The 13458-nt window shown below is 41.2% G+C and overlaps 1 protein-coding gene and 1 long non-coding RNA gene across 4 annotated transcripts in view; one reads left to right on the forward strand and one right to left on the reverse strand.

Annotated features, from left to right (window-relative positions):
- The window catches only part of LOC122877390, a 34487-nt gene extending 27419 nt beyond the window's left edge, over positions 1-7068 (reverse strand). Inside the window, exons 1-2 of the long non-coding RNA XR_006378239.1 lie at positions 6766-7068; positions 6460-6660 (exon numbers count right to left, since the gene is read on the reverse strand). This is a non-coding gene — a long non-coding RNA (uncharacterized LOC122877390). The remainder of the gene's footprint in view (positions 1-6459; positions 6661-6765) is intronic.
- dennd1b (DENN/MADD domain containing 1B) overlaps positions 1-13458 on the forward strand; it is a 103186-nt gene that overhangs the window by 23523 nt on the left and 66205 nt on the right. The window lies entirely within an intron of this gene.

Raw genomic sequence — 13458 nt, forward strand, 5'->3', positions numbered from 1 at the left:
TCGCAAGAAGGGCTTTTTTTTTGCAAATGAAGCAGACAGATGGAAATCTGTCCGTTTCCTCTCAGATCTCATCCCAAAGTTGTGGAAAAAACACAGCAGACAGAACACACACACACACACACACACACACACACACACACACACACACACACACACACACACACACACACACACAGAAAATGGTTCTGCCAGTTAATTCTCGCTAACCACAGTGTGGTGTATAGAAGGCCTTCTCTGGAGAGAACAGAGGATAATATGATAAACACTCAGCAAGTTCCACAAACAGACACTCTTCTGCTTATTGCTGTACTTCCTTGACCAACGCTACAGGCAAAAACATATTTTTAAGGTTGACAGGCTCCAACACTACCATTGTATTTACCATGTGTTTGATTATCTTTTGTTTTCTAATATACAGGTATCTGTATTTCTCTTCATTCATTTAGTTAGCTTTTGGTTATCATTTCCATGCATTTACCTCTCACAGCTATTAGCCCACCATGGAATTAAAGGGTTTAACAAACAAGTATTCAAGTCTAATGTAAATCCTAAGTCGTTTAGTTGAGCTGTCAAGGAACATATCGAAGGGTCCTGTAGATTAGTTCTCACCTTCTATAAATGTAAAATTGTATTTAACTGGAAGTTTGATAAGTTTCAGAATTTGTGCCTTGTCATTTGAACTGATTTGACATGATTTTTATAGGTTTTTATTGGTCCACTATTTTTGTTAGATATTCATAGATGTGTATAATAGTAAAAGTAACAAAGAGTTTATAGTCAAAATATACAAGGGTGTCACCCCAGTGAACAAAAACTTAACAAATTATAACATTGTCGGGGGAAAACGACTTAAGAATGGAAATACCTGAGGTGGTGTGGCTACAAGCCTGTGAAACTGTGTGTACTTCTACCAATTCCCTTACCTTCCACAATGTGTGTTGGAGATTTTTTGTTTTTATAACTCCTTAACTCCTAACTAACTTTTAGAGAAAGTGGGACATTCAATGTTGAGGATACTGGGTTTAAGTACTGATGTTTAGTTTATCTCTATATATTTTGGAGATATACCTAAAGGTTTGTGTGAAAGTGATATCTACCTCCTGAGGATCCTTATGGCTTCAAGTAAAACACTATGTGCAAATGCTGGCTTTAGAGAACCCACCCTTACTATCGACCTTTTCATAGACAATGTCACCTATCTATGCTCCATGGAAATAGATGAAATGGGATTGTTACTCTCAGGAAATAAAAGATTTGTACAACTAGAGTGCAAGCAGAATGTGGAGTAATCAGTGTCTTTTTATACTCTGGTTACACTTCATCTTCTAGTAACACTTCTCATCTCTTTGTATATATTGTGCTCTCTTGCACATTCCTTCCTTACAGTTTAGAGTTAGCTTTCTTCCCCCAGTTTACTTGCATAGCATACACGTACATGCACTCACATGCTTGCACAGAGAGATAACTTTGTGTTTACTTTCTTTGCATATCAGCGTTCTGCGTCATTCTGGTTCAACCTCTTGGTGTTCCTGTTAATCTTTTCTCTATTTTTCACTCTCTGTCTCCAGTCCTGTCTTTTTCTTTCTCCACATTCATAACTCTCTTAATGCCCATCTTTCATTTTTTTTTTAAGTATCCCTCCATCCCTTCTGTCCCATTGTGTTTCTTGCTCCCTGCTGGTTAATCAACCTTCTCGTTTTCAAACACCTTATCTCATATTTCCTCTCAAAAGACGCTGTTTCAGGAAATTGCAAATTACACATAAACCACATTTTTTCCTGCCAGCCTGGTTTCAGCATAATATCCATAGAGAGAGATAAAGGAAATATTGAATTATGAATAGATTTTACTGCAAGGCCTTCTCTCAGCTGTGAACCAAAGTTGATGTAAACTCTCTATGGCCATTCCACACATTTTAATAGGAAACCTTTGATCTTCCTGCTGCATACTGCATGGAGTTGACCATTTAACATGCTGTTTTTCCTTTATGCCAAGGCCACAGTAGATGGGATTCAATCCTAAAAGGAAATATCTATTCTTTTGATACAGACATATACATTGCTATGTATAATCAGCTTGTAATATTTATTGCGTTTCAGGACTTATGTTGCGAAAAATGTAGTAATGTAGTAAAATGTAATGTTCCCTTCTACGTGAGCAATTTTCTTGTGACTTCCTACATTTCCTAGTAGGCCTTTTTTATGAGCTTGTTGCATTTGGAACATGTAGGTGGTGAAGAGAGCATTCTCTGTAGCAAAGGAGTTTCCCCAGTTGAGGAAAAACTGAGTCACAGAGCTTATTTAAACCATATCATGTATTGATGCTCCATTGCATTTTAGACTAATTAGCTTAGGTGGAGTAAGTGTTATCTTTGCTTCTTCGATGATGGAGAGCAGCCAGTGTCTTAACTTAATGTTATATCATCTGCTTTTGGCAAATTAGACATGGCAATGAGGCAAATATTGCAACAGTCTTCAACATGTATCAATTGGTCTACCTATAGCCGTGTTTTTATCAGTTTTAAATCATTTCCGGGCAGATTTTTTTGGTGTCTCTTTTAGAAATATGTTATTCAAATGTTCCTGTCTTTGTGCTTATTTAGTTTTAACCACTGTCAAGTTTTTTGAGATGCCATGACTTCAGGCTAAACTTGACTTATTTTCTGTTCACGTAGTCCTGTATATCCATCTCTGTTCAAAAGCTCACTGTGTCATCAGCCAGACAGGGAGAGAGGGAGGGACAGCTAAAGAGAGAGAAAAGAAGAGAGGCGAGGGTCTCTCGAGGCTTCATCCTCGGCAACTCTGAGTGTTGCTCTGACACCGTGCTCCATCAGGACAAGCTGCCTGACATGCTGTGAATGGTGTCCACAGCTCTGGACCGGCCCTGGGTGGGGGAGGCAGGAAGGGGGCTCTTTGGAAGAGAGGTCGATTGGGTAGGTGAGGTAGCAGTGGTCTGAGGGATTGAGGTAAAGGAGAGGAGCTGGTGGACATGATTGGTGGTTTCAGCCTTGAGGGAGCTGAGTGTTGACCCTGAGCAGAGGAGGAGCCGGTGGGTGAGAGTGGTGGTGGAGGAGTCAAGGTGGGTGTGCAGAGGTTCGTGAGAGGCATGTGGAAGGACTAAATGATAAAGAAATTGAGAAAAGATGGAGGGCAGTGAAAGAGAGACAGAGTGAGTTATAATGATAAGGTTGTTTCCACAGTTACTGAGAAATGGACATGTTTAGATGTGAAACACTACCACTAAGGGATACTGGTGATATCCTAAATGACATTCTATAGTAATATACCACACAATGAAGTGTGCATTGGATGGTTCATTGCAGTAAAGGAAATGATGCTAGAGATAAAAGTACAGCACCTCCATTCAGACCAGAGTCTTTTCACAAAGACGAAGCCAACTTCCCCACCCATCCTCTGAAAAGATAGGAGACAGAAAAGTAGTGATGTTTTGTGGCGAGCTGTTGAGAATGAGCATATTTTGTCAGCTCTTTGGATGCTGCTACAGCCAGTTTTGTGAAGCTGCGACAGCAAGGCACAATGTGTGGGAAACTGAGAGATGAAAAAGATGGAAATTTATACCTTTTTTGTGTTTGTGTGTGTGGAGAGGTATAGGCCTAAATGTGTGTGTGTGCATGTATTTGTGTACATATATGTGTGTGATGTCTCAGTGTGTCACAGAGTCTCGTCTTTCCCCTTCACTGCACCCTGACAGCAGTGTCAAACAAGGCCTCATATGATCTGTGTATGTCTTTGAGAATATGTGTGTGTATGTGTCTGGGTTGATAGTGTTTTTATTCTTCTTTCTAACCTTTTTCACCTCCGATCCCTCGGGTGTTCCAGGGTCTTGCCTAATGGACAGTCTCGCCCCACTAAGCTGGCCTTTGGCTCGGGCACTGAGCTGGACGCCTAACTAGGGCCCTTTGTTGCTCATGGGTCCTGATTGCGCTGACCTCTGGGCTGCCTTCCTGGGAGAAGCAGGGTGGTAGAGAGGAAGAGGAGAGTAGGGGAAGTGTTTTTACGCCCCGCTGCTCACATCTCTCCAGCATCACCAGTGACTGGTGAAAAGAAAGCGGTGGTGTGTTTTGGCAGTGGAGTAAAGAACTGTTGGCTGCTCGTATTTCCCAAGCTGCAGGTGGACAGTAGTGGATTCAGCTACAGATGTATCCATCCTACAAGTCTTACGAGCTAGCTCCCCTTTGGCTGCCCTGCCATTCCTCTCCTAGGACGAATTGTTTCAAAAGCAATGTACAGTAAATGGATGGTGAACGTGTAACTAATTCCTACCTGGTCAACAACTCAAGTGCAATATGAAAAGAGATCATTTAAAAGAGAGACTGTCGTGAAAAGCTTTAGAAACATAAACCCTTCACTGGGCTCATGTAACTGATCCTGAGGATTTTTAGACCTTTAGCACGCTGACCATAACGGGCGATAGATAAAGATGGCACTACAGTTAGTGTTCAAAAGTTCATGGAATTAAACCTAAGGGCACAAACATGGTCCAAGCAAGTACGCCAACGCAAATGACAATGCCTTGCCCAGATGGCACAAACATGCGACCCCGGTGAACACACTCAATGTCTGCTCTTGACTAACTTTGAGGTAACAAACTTTAGTCCTCATGACTACGATATAGAGTTAATCAGAGCATTTCCATGACCACAGTATACAAGTTTTCAATTGCATTCTTGTCTCAACGAAGAGGTGATGATGCATCATAAATATGCTTCTACATATGGTTCTCTTTAATACATCCATGATACAGACATGTTCAGCTTGAGCTTCGTCGAACTGGTGTTGTTCTCTTGTTGTTTCATGCTATAGCACTCCCCTAGCTGCAACGCTCAGACTGCAGCTTGCGCTTTTGTTGCATTAAGATTTTTCACGTTACACATTCCAGAACGCAACGATGTGTGAAATCGATGTTGCGTAGCTCAAAGCGTCTCTGTATGTGTACTTTCATTCAAAGAGATTTTAAACATACAAATATGTAGCTACTGTTGTGGTGTGTTTGAAACTGTTTTTGCACACATGGCCACAGCAAGGGAACAGAGATTTTAGAATAGGGAACAGGGAGATTGTTAGTCATGTGTTAAAACATTGTTCCACCTTGTTTTGTTTCATAATGAAGAGCTCCTTAACATATGCAAACTGGACTAGTGTAATGCTGCAGAACATATTCTCCAAAATATACAGTATATTATATTTTTGAATGCTACCTCAGTATTATTGCTGCAGTCACAGAGGAAGAAAGAGTGCATCTACACTTGGAAACAGGTTGTCCCTGTCAACCAGGAAACTCATATTTATGGTATCAGATGTCAGACTTGCCCTAACCACATACTGCTATTGCTAACAGAGCTATCACACATATAACGATGTGGCTTAATTGGCGTGCATTTTTCCTTAACTACACTACCCGATACATGGCACGACCAGCAGCCACCAGCCAGAGAGAGAGATAGAAGCAATATCAGAACAAATACAGTGTTGTTTAAAGGGAGAGAAGGATAGAGAGAAATAGGGGGAAGGAGGAGGAGGAAGAGGAGGGTGCAGCAATGACCTGACCCCCTCTGCTAGATTCCATGTACATCTGTCAATGAGATGTCCACAGCCAAATGTTTAGGAGCCAGTGTTGCACTGTTGCTCCCCCGCTGAGCTTCAGTGTATACATTCTCTATGTGTATGTGTGTAAGGGTGTATATGTGTGAGTGTGTGACGCCATGTGTTAGAGGCATGCCCACATCAGGGTTCATACAGTTGAGCTAAACCCAGTGGGAGCTGAAAGCTTAAATAAGGAAATCTCTCCCCCCCCCCGCTGCTTGGTGCCACACACACACACTCACTCACACACACACACACACACACACACACGTGCGCTCTCCCTCTATCCTTCTCCCTCTCCTCTTGGCACGCCATTAATGAAGCCCATGCTTGTATGTTTGGGGCATATGCGGCTCTCTTGGCCCAACACTACAACTGTGTGTGTGTGTGTGTGTGTTAGGGAGTGAGACATCTCCCCTATCACATGGTAATATATTCAGTGGAAAATCTCTGCAGAGGCATAATACTGCCGCTCTCCCCTGTCTGAGCCCATCTGTGATATGTAGAAAGGACATCAGCAGGACAGGTTATTAGCACTGGAATAATGCACACTGTTATTGTCGCCACATACTTATTCTCCAAGCAATACGCCCCCTCACCCCATAACATAAATACATCCATTGTAGAAAAAGCAGGAAATAAACCCGTGCAATACAATGGATGGCATGTATACTACCCCAGTGGAATGTTGTTGGAGGTGGAGGTGACTCATTAACAGCTGATAGACAGGGAATGAGTTTGGGGCTGGACAGTGGGGGGTTAAGGGGATGTTATCCCTCTTGTTAACACAAATAATTGAATTCATCCTACATATGCATTATAGCCTAAAGAAATATCCAAGCAATATTTTACCTACCCTTATTAAACTTGAGCAAGGACATCTCTGAGAGTAAATGCAATGGCTTCTGGGACGCAAATTTTCCAGTGACGTTTCCATTCAAGAGGGCGGTGTAAGGTGTTGAGGCCGGTGGAAATACATGCTGTTGCGGTTCGCAGGAGAGCCAAGCTAAGGCTTTTATTTGTCCTTGGCTTAGGCATCTGTGATGTCCTTACGGGTCTGGAAGTGCAGATTTGAAAATGACAAATATTTTCAGCAAACAGGGTTTCTTCTTGCTATAGAGGTGGCGCATACACATATGAATATAAAAACGCATATACCTACCAGGTGTTGGCAAGTGCTTGAAGAGGCCAGAAGATCAATCTGCCACCTTCACCACCTCTTGGGGAAGAGCTCTGGTAACACAGACCGTTGTTAACGAAAATAACCTCCCTTAACACAGACACTCTGCAGCAGAGGGGTCACTGGGAACAGAAACTTGTGGAGGGGATTAAAAAAATCCAGAAAGACAAAACTCCCTCTTCCCCCATCTCCCTCTCCTATCAGCCTGGGCAGAGTGAGCAAGAATGTGAAAATGTAACACCCCCGTGTCAATTTGAAAGTGCACCTCATCGGCTCATGTGCCCCTCCACGTCTCTCCATCACCCCCTCTCCACCTTCCCCCTCTCAAGCAGCTCTGTTGCTTTGGTCCGGCTTTGAAGGCCGTTCTTATTACTGGCACAGAGCGCAGGTCAGAATGCCATGCCGGCAGCATACTATTAAAGCCTAATGAAAGAAATCTCTGCAGGGTCTGAGGTCTGCAGCGGCCAGAGGAGGCTGTGCCTCTGCCCATTGTTCTTCTGCTCCTCTCCTCACAATTCTGTTGGTTTTTTTTATTCCTACAGAATAGTGTCTCTATCGCTTTCTCTAAATCTGCCATCTCTGCCATCTCCCCTGTCCCTCTCAGTCATTTTTTGTCTTTTCCTTTGTCTTGTTCTCTCTCTTACTTAATCTTTAAGTTTCACTTTACTTACGTTTGCATCAGATAATGTTTGCACTCCTATAAATTTGTTCAGCTGCCCCCAAGAATGATCTATGGGCTCATACAAGTAAGACAAGGCTTAAGTGTCCCTTCCGATTGTTGTTGCTATTGGTTGTTGTTAATATACTACAGTGGCAGAGCTTTTACTGTGAAGCCTTTGAAATAAATATATATGTTCTTTTTCGACATATGGTCCCAGTTGACCATCTTATATCTATTCAAGAATCACTCTGATATTAACTGAAGAAAATTAATTTCCCATATTGATCCCCGGCAGTGAATTGTCTTCATTTATGCCCCTCGACAGGAAGGCCAGAGGTTAGGGTCACATACAGAAGTCTGATCCTCTGGATGTGTCCTGAGATCTGGGATTAAATCATGGTTCTCACTCTCTAAATATCCTGTCTTCGTGAACTGCATTAGCTCTGCTTGGCACTCACGTTGTAAATTTCGACCAAAAGTAGTAATCACAGGAAAATTAACATGTAGCTTTGTCATTTCTGACATTCACTGTGAAAACACTGTGGTTTACATAGGTATGCTTGCCTTTCTGTGGTCAAGCAGTTAACTATAATATCGCTCATGCAACACTTTCCAGTAACCTGCATTTATTTCTTAGGCTTAGAAAATAATGGTATTGTTCAGGAAAATGTAGTGGCCAGGTAAACATTATTGGAAAAGGTTGCTTAAATAGATTGTTTGATACTAAGTTAATATGCTGTAGTCTATAACATGACAGATTATTCTCTTGTGCCTTTTCCATATTTATTGGTTAAATCATATTGATTTCACAACGTATTTGAATGCAAAAAGGTGCTAGTGTGGGAGGTATGAAAATCAAAATAAAATTGTGAAATATGATTTAGCCCCTTGGTTTGTTTGCATCGCGTCATAACCAATGCTACCTTTTCTTTAGGGTTTACAATGTTAATGTCTTTTTTATGGTTTCAAAAGCTCTATTAAGGCATTAAACATTTTATATTTCCAGTTTATCTCTTCTCTCTCACCTTTTTGTTTTTTTACTTTCCCTCTGTCTTTCTCTCTGTCTTAATATATGTGCTCTGTGTTTCTCTGTCTCTTTCTGTCTTTCTTTCTCATTATAGTATCACATCCAGTAACCTTTTGGTATCTGGTGCAGTTTGGAGATCACTGAAAAAACAGGAAGTTGTTCAGGAAGTTTGTTGTTTACAGTCTATTAGATCACAGACTAACTCACTCCCTTTTCCAAGTAAAAGTACTGATGATCAGTTCATCAGCTATTTGTGCCAAAAATGTACATGAGTCATTTGTTTTGTGATTTTGCGTTTTTATTAGTTTTGAACCTAGTTTTAATCCACCAGTCTACCCAATCAAGTTTTCATATCATCATACATTTTTTTTTTGCATTATTTATTTTTTCCCCCTCTCTCGCTAAAACCAAGGCTCAGCTGTCCTTGTGCCTTTACACATTGCAAATGAATGCATATCCATGCAAATTCTTTAAAAAGAAAGGCTGAGAATTTGAATATTTTGCTTAAAGCTGCACCCAGGTTGACCCTGCCATTCGGCATTTGAAAGCAGTGTGTCTGTTTGAATACTGAGGATCTCTCTTTGTCATGTTCGCCAGAGGGGCTGGGTGAGCGAACCAGCACCGGCAGGATGGGCAGAGATCGGCTGGGTAGCTGCACACAGACAGACTAATTGGGAAAAGGGGGGCGAGGGGGGGGACGAGGGGTGTTGGTAAGGGTGAGGAAAAGGTGGGGTATGCAGGAAGGGGGGAATCCAAGATGACGACAGGGGGTTTAGGAGGGAGGTGAAAGAGGACGGAGAGGGGGTGGTGGAGGGAAGGAGAGAGAAGGGATGGAAGAGAGGAGCTGATGAAGAGGGCACAAGAGCATGCAGGAGGAAGAGGTGAAAGAAGGGTGAGTGGAGACACAGTGGTTTCCAGCGCTGATGTGTTAGTAGCCCTGCTGACTATGTCATTATACTGTTGAAGCGCTGGCTGGATAACCAGGATCCATGCCTCCCGCAAACCACTGTAACCTTAAAACTCCATTATACTGCATGTTTGACACATGGAAAAGATAGATTTGCACAAACCGGTTTTCTTGCACTTATTAAACATATGCAAAGACGAACTGGTCTCTCTCAACTTTTACCTTGTAGTCTTAAAGTATACTTTTGATTCCAACAGAGAAGGCATCAGTTGGGGAATACTCTTATATACACGTATAGTTTGAGCAAAAAAAAAATTCCTGAGAGGTGTGACATTATTAATGTGAAGTATTTATGAAGTCAACCACCCAGAGCACAGCGATAGCGTTACAATGTGGAGTTGCCATTATATTGGATCATGATAATGATCTGATGTAATTAATTATAATTAAGTTGTGACACAGGAACCAGCTGGGCTGTTTCAAAGATTGTTTATGTATTGTGTAACAAGGTGTGTGACTTTCGACATTCCTAAAATAAATGTATGTTATGTGGACTTCAACTACTGTGTTTGCTGACTGAAGCTAAAAAATATGCAGTTTGATAAAAAAATCTTAACTCAAGGAACATGCACTAGCTTTCTCTTGGGCTTTCAAGCGCATCTCTTGGTCTTCCTCAGTGGATGGAGTTTGCTCAGTTGTTGCAGTTTAGGGATTCAGAAGGGCAGAAGCATCCTGGCTTTCATGGGACCCAAAATTTAGCTTAATGGGTATTAATTTGACCATGTGAATGTCATCCTCATTAATTTGTTGTAGCCTATGGGTGAGTTATCTGACAACACATACTTAGAACCTGACAGAATATTAATTTGGCCTAAGTTGTGTTTTTATTTACAGGATTTGCAGAAGTAAACATAAAGCTTCCTGATAGGAGTTACAGTTTTATGTGATAGTAGTTTAATTATTGTCACCTTTTTTTTCCCAAGATGTCCATGAAGGACCAGCAGCAGTTCACCAAATTTGAGCCTAAAGGTTACCAGTTTGAATCATGAGTGAATATGTAATGCTCATCATGCCCTTATAATATTTTATGCAGTGACATTATTGATTTCAGTACACAGACAGTGAATTAAAACTATTTACATGGCTGGAGAGGGGTTTTTTGCCTGTAGAAAGAACAAAATAATTTAGAGCTTTGATTTGGTTTTGGTTGAGCTTTGGTTTGATTCCCCAGTCCTGACTGACATGACTTGTACACCATAGCTGACCACGTGTGACACACTTCTCCAGAGCTAAGTATAAGTCACAGTTGAATGCTCATGGAGATGTGCAGTTGTGCAGCATACCATGCTGTTTTTAGGTGTTTGAAATTGTTTTACTACCTTCCCAGCTTTAATTGATTTCTGTTCATTTCCATGTGGTATAAAACCTAATCTTGCAAATATTTAACTTGAGTTATCCATCACAGTGAACATCTTGTCTGCATTATTTTGAGTTATTTTTTTTTTGTGTGGTAATGCAGCGCAGGCTTTTCAAATCAGTCTGCACTTACAATTGCATTACCAAGAAATAATAAATTAACTTGGACAAAAAATAAAAGCAGGCACGATGTGCAGTGTGATGGATTATACAGTAAAAAACACATTCAGAAATCTAAAACAGTACAGCATGCTTTGAAAACAGCTGACAGTAATGTAAAGTATATGTGAATTGTAGTAATGGGCTAACACAAGCAAAATTGCTGAAAATCAGCTTCTAATATGGGTATACCAGTGGTGCATTTACAAATTTGCCTGCCACCAGCCTCCATTTCTCCTAAAACTACACCCTGTATAGAGGGCTCTGGGGGCCAGGCTGCACTGAACTGGGTTGAGTTACACTGGATAGCTAGCTAGATTGATCTGGCTGCAGTAGCCATGGGAATATAAAGCAGGGCAGGGGCTTAAAGTCTGAGTCCCCCCAGGGAGGAGTCCTCGCTGCATGGGGAGAGGGGCATGAACTGAGCTGCCTCTCACTCCCTCCCTCCCTTTCTTCCTCCCTCCTTCTGCTGTTGTGTCTGTCCATCGAATACCTTTTCCATCTCTCCTTCCTTATGACATTCACCCTTGTCAGTCTCTCTGTCTGCCTCTGTCTTTCTCTCCTTTTCTTTTTTTTTTGCCTCCATAGTTTATTTTCAGCATTTTGCTCTTTTACTCCATCCACATACCTTCCCTGTTTGCATCCACATTTCTCTACAACACTCCTCTGCTTCTCTTCTCTTTATTTGCAAGCATATGGGAAAATGAAAATTGCTCATGAAGTTCACACCCAAAATGAAACACCACGGCTTATGCTGAGTTTAGCATTTAATCCGTTTATAAAGGACACTTTTTTTTTAACTTGCTGGTTAACATCATTCTGTCCACTTGCTATGATCTGAAAAGCTGGTTTTCCCCTTTTTAGTGATGGTGGGTGGCCAAAAGGGGAGGTGCGTGCATATACGTGCTAGAGACAGTCAAGCCTAGCCCACAGAGTATGAACTGTCACGCGTTAAATCCCCCTAGTACCTGCTGAATGCCTCAACCATATATAACTCACAACAATTACTTCTAAAAGAGTTAGGGTAGAGCAGGAATAAAAGTGAAGTTTAGGCCTATTTTTTTTTAGTAGAAAAGCAAGAGTGTCGCCCTGTGCTGCTAAGTTTGTTGCTCTTCCCTGTTGTACCATGCTATTCTGCAGGGGTACAGTGCAAAGCTGCTGTGTGCTGTTGTAATGTTGTGGTGCAGTGATAGCAGGATCGTCCGCTGGGGGAACCCAGAGTATTCTGTCTCACTGAGTGATACCCCTGTCTCCACTCATGATAAACAGTGCACACACATTCACCAGTGTCTGCCAAGCCCAGCCTAGCAGCAGACCCCCCCCCTCACAAAGCTGCAAATATATTAGCTGCCTCTTTTTCTTTTGTCTTGGGAAAATGGCAAGCAGGGTGTGTGTGTGTGTGTGTGTGTGTGTGGTGATAGTGGTGGGGGGCTTACTGTACTAAGAAACTGTGAAAGAACACCCCCCTTTTTGCCATTCCTGTTAAGTTATCCCCATGGTATAGGGCCCAGTCATTGAGGGAGGGAAGTAGAAAGAGCGCTACAAATGTGAAGAAGACTTATCAGTAATACAGGTATGATGTAGAAAACTGAAAACAGACGGTCTGACTGACAGATGAGGAAACGAAAGATTTATGAGTTACATATCACATATAAGCAGTCTATTTGGTTAAAACTGAAAGGGGTGTTGGAACAGGAATACAACTGAGCTCAGTCTGAAGGGTCGATTCATCCAAATTATACATTGATTCTAAAAGGACATGCTGTGAATACAATGTAATTTTTTTCAGTTCGGTGAACACTACAAATTAAATTTTGTTAGGCTTCATTGTATTGGGATGGAGGCAGAAATCTGAGAGAGGGGTATCTCAAAACCTCGACCAGAACCTAAGACCAAAACTACACCACAAAGTGAGAAAATGTTTTTTGTAACTTGGGTGAACTGAACCTTTAACATCGTTTAACTTCTCTTCAGCAGTTTCCCTTCAAAGTTTGTATTGATTTTTTTTTGTATATACAAACAACATTATATTAGTGATTAGATAACCAGGCTCCATCCCATCGTCAGAACGTAAGTGTGGTTGTCATATTGATGTCAATATATTAGCGCTCACCCAATTTGTCTATTAATCAGTTAGTCATGACAGAAAGTTTATCTGCAACTATTTTGACAGACATTTGCAAATATGTCAAACCTTTACTTGTTCTAGTTTGTGTGAGAATTTACTGCTTTTCTCTGCTTTATATTATTTTAAACTGAATATCTTTAGGTTTTAGACTGACTGTCAGAAAACATTTTTACTTTGGGCTCTGAGGAATTGTGATGGGTATTTTACACTATTTTTTTACATTCTGTAAGCTAAAAAACTAATTGATTAATCGAGAAGATAATCAACAGATTGTTCGATAATGATTCTATAAGTTACAGCCCTAAAATATTGCTATAAATTGGTAGATGAAGAAGGAATGTAGATCTTATTTCAGAAACAGCCATCTGGACATTTTT

This window comes from Siniperca chuatsi, linkage group LG6 (assembly GCF_020085105.1).
Source record: "Siniperca chuatsi isolate FFG_IHB_CAS linkage group LG6, ASM2008510v1, whole genome shotgun sequence".
Taxonomy (NCBI): domain Eukaryota; kingdom Metazoa; phylum Chordata; class Actinopteri; order Centrarchiformes; family Sinipercidae; genus Siniperca; species Siniperca chuatsi.